The following is a 3921-nucleotide window of genomic DNA, read 5'->3' as shown; positions in this document are numbered from 1 at the left end:
TGACTTCCTGTTCCACAGGAGTACAAACATGAGGAAACACAATTGCCAAATTCCCTTAATCATTCATCACAATGAGTAAAACCAAAGAATATAGTTCTGATGTGCAGCAAAAGATTGTTGAGCTTCACAAAATAAAAAGTGGCTGTAAGAAAATAGCTAAAGCATTGAAAATCCCAATTTCCATCATCAGGGCAATAATTAAGAAGTTCCAATCAACTAAAGATGTTAAAAATCTGCCTGGAAGAGGACGTGTGTCTAAATCATCCTAATGCGCGGTGAGGAGGAGAGTTTGAATGGCCAAAGACTCTCCAAGGATCACAGTTGGAGAATTGCAGAGATTAGTTGAGTCTTGAGTCTCAGAAAGCCTAAAAAAAATGATCAAACAGCACCTACATCCCCACAAGTTGTTCGGGAGAGTTTCAAGAAAAATCCTCTGCTCTTATCCAGAAACAATCTCCAGCATATTCAGTTGTCAGACACAACTGGGAAAAACTTGGTCCATATATCAAACACGCTTGCACATACAAATATAAAACTCGGTACACATATAGACCTCATTGAGCCAAACAACATTCATACTCTAAGTTATACGTCACCTCAACAGGAAGTCAGCTATTATGGGTTGTTTGAAAAACGCATGCTCTGGAATTTGATATACTCCTCCTAGGCGATTAATCCGATTGCCACCAAACTCGGTCAGCATGAAGTCAAGACATTGATGATGAAAAATTGCCAGCGGATTTTTGATATCTCGAAGGTTTGGCCATGGCAAGGCAACGAATTTATGGCGAGAAAAGGGAAACACGAAATGTGTTATAATGTCGGCATACATTGATTGATTTTAATGAAACTTCAGCAGTGTGTTCGTTATAGGAGTCTAATCACATGAATGTGACTACTGTGAGTCAAAGTAATAGCGCCACCAATTGGCAGCAGGAAGTGTGTCACTTTCAAAATGCTTTGAGATCACCCTATTTTTTTTTACCTGTTTGGTTTCAAACTTCATCAGTGTAATGTCAATATACAGCAGATGTAGACCTGTGAAAAGAATCGTGATATCTCAAACACTGTTGCCATGGCAACGCATCAAACTTTAATTTTCGTTATGGATGCTTTTGAGACACTTAGCATGCTTCAAATTGCATGAAACTCGATACAAACGTCAGAGATGCCAACCAGTAGACATGGGCAAAGCCGTAGAAACAGGTGGGGGAGCAGGGCCTCTATAGCGCCATCTTTTGACAAAAGTGGGGGGGTTAGTTTAACCTACAGTCACCAAACTCAGGACACATATTGTTCTCATTAAGCTGGACAACTTTCTAATTTACAGTCATTAGCTGCGACCAACAGGAAGTCAGATATTTTGGTTTGAATGTGGATTTTTCACACACTCACATAGACGTAGGGTCTTCAAATAATAATGTATTATTTGAAGTGTATACAAGATATTTGCTGTTGATGTTTGAATTTGATATTAATTGTTTTGCTTTGTTTATGCAAGGCTAGGTTTTTTTCCTATGTTTATTTCTACGTGATCTCCTGCGAGAGTTTAATGTTTTGTGCCATATTTATGGTGCGTTCAAGTAATGTCGGAAAGATCGTATTTACGAGCAGAACCGACATGAATGCCACCACAATGTCATAAATACCAGTGGGAAGCTCGTAATTTTCTTTAAGCTCCGATCTGTACGAGTTGGGGGCGTGTCAGTCAGAAACATAGTGAAATACCACAATACTTACAGGTATTTAGCAGTGACATTGTCAGGCTTTTCTGTTTACAATGAAGTAAGCTGATTACCAGTAAAAAAATACGAATGCATCACAATATAAAAATGTAATATGTAACAATAAAGTTTACAATGGCTTCATAAATTAATAATAAAAAAAAAGCAACATACAACTAATGCACATTCTTTGCTCTACATTTTTTTAGAAGCAGAAGTGTTGTTATTTTGTGTAATTAATTTAGAGAAGGCACACCGCCATCATACTCAGACAAAAGTGACTTGAACGTACAATCGTACACACGACTTCCCACCTCGTAAATACGAACTTCCCAGGAGGACTTGGACGCACCATTAATCCTTTTGGAGAAGAATTGTCTGTGTATCAGACGCAATTAAATGTGCACAATGGTGAGCTACCCATGGACCTGGTTCCACTTTGAACTGCTTTGAAATCATCAACTGGTAGGAAAATTTAAATTTTATTTATTTTATTTTTTTTGGACCCCATAACAGTATATATCATGAGTAATAATCACACAACATATTTTATATGAATAAGCATTTATTAATAAAAAGTGAAAAAAAAAATGTATAAAACTTTTCCTTCTATCACTTTGAATGTGAATGTGGTTTGAATGAAGTCTGTGTTTTGCAGTGATAGTCCCTAAGACAGTTCTTTTCATTTGAGAAGCACAGGCGAACATGCACTTGATACAGTGTATTTGTGTATCCATTATTGCAGTGTCTGCAGCATCCTCTCTTCGTTTTTACTGGTAAATGTGCAGTCATGTCTTTGTGTACATCCAGACGGGGGTGGTCCGATGACATCTTGGCATTCTGAAATGGAAAAAGTTGGAAAAAGAAAATAAGTGAATAATACATATGGGTCTTATATTGTAGTAGATAAACTGAAAAAATAGACAGGGTGGTAGACCATGTGTTGAGGGTAGAGATCTAAGAATTATCCATCAAAGTGTTATAATTTCAATGCAAATGCTAATCAAAATTCTAATCAAAATACTGTCTGGATCACCTATTATGCTTTCTACATATCATACTAAAAGTAACACATGCATACCCCCAGAGTACTTACAGGTTCATATTCAAGACCATTCACAGACATTCAGAGCCTGTTTTTTATATCCTAATGCTATAAACTGCTACCTGGGCAACACTCATAAAAAAATCTCAGGAACATTTAGAAGTTAAAAAACAAATAAACTACAAGGATACAGGGAGTTTCAGATACTGCTCTGGATGATGGAGTTTCAAATTCCACATGCAATTTATTCCTGTGTTTAATTATTGTCTAAACTAAACTAAGTACAAATTTAACAGAAAGTTAGTAACAATGAATCTAACAGTTTAAATTTCAATTTGTGACCATGTGAGAAGTGCAGTGTCCTTATGTAATGTGTAGGAGCACAGGCTATTTTGACTACCACTCTAGCCCAACGTTGTAGAATTACGACATGGTATAACAATCTCTAAATCAAATTTGATTAATGTTTTCCAAAATAACTAAATATACCTGTGTTCTAGACATTGTAATAAACACAAAAAGAAAATATAAGGAATTTTACTTACTTGAATCTTGACAAATCCAGTCATGTAAAAAAAAAAAGGAGATGAGCTTGATGCGAAGTTTGCAGGTAGAGTGAGTTCATGGTCAGATGACCGGACATATAAACACTTCTTCTATCCAATAGCATTGTGAGGACAAACAGTAGAACCCATTAACTATGTAACAAAACAAACATTTGCAAGCCTTTTTTTTTTTTTTTAATTGTTGAAAGTGGTGTAACAATGGTCTTTACCTTTTAACCCTTTTATTGCAGACTCACTGTGCTTCAGAGTTTATTGCTAACTCTAATCAAACACACCTGAAGCAGCTAATCAGGCCAGTTTATTTGTAGGCCACTGACAACATAGTATTACATTTATTAGTTTGATAATTAGGTTAATTCAAATTTAAAAACACTGCAAAAGATAACTTCACACTCATTTGAATTTGAACTATGACACTATATCACTATTGTTACAGGACTAGTTTTCTAAATGTTCGAGTTACAATTATTATTTTTTACAATTAAATTATTTTTAAAATAAATTATTGATATAATTCAAATTATATTAAAATTATAATAAAATCTTTAAGTACATTTCACAAGATTATAGAAGTGGCTGTTTAAAA

General features: G+C 35.1%; 1 long non-coding RNA gene across 1 annotated transcript; it reads left to right on the top strand.

The window, feature by feature from the left end:
* Positions 1-1215: 1215 nt before the first annotated feature.
* On the top strand, positions 1216-3420 carry LOC125269693. The gene is made up of 2 exons (XR_007185179.1): positions 1216-2189; positions 2383-3420. It is a non-coding gene; the product is annotated as an uncharacterized LOC125269693 (long non-coding RNA).
* The last annotated feature ends 501 nt before the right edge of the window (positions 3421-3921 follow it).

Source organism: Megalobrama amblycephala, linkage group LG6, assembly GCF_018812025.1.
Source record: "Megalobrama amblycephala isolate DHTTF-2021 linkage group LG6, ASM1881202v1, whole genome shotgun sequence".
NCBI classification, from domain to species: domain Eukaryota; kingdom Metazoa; phylum Chordata; class Actinopteri; order Cypriniformes; family Xenocyprididae; genus Megalobrama; species Megalobrama amblycephala.
This window is presented reverse-complemented; position numbering and strand designations above follow the sequence as displayed.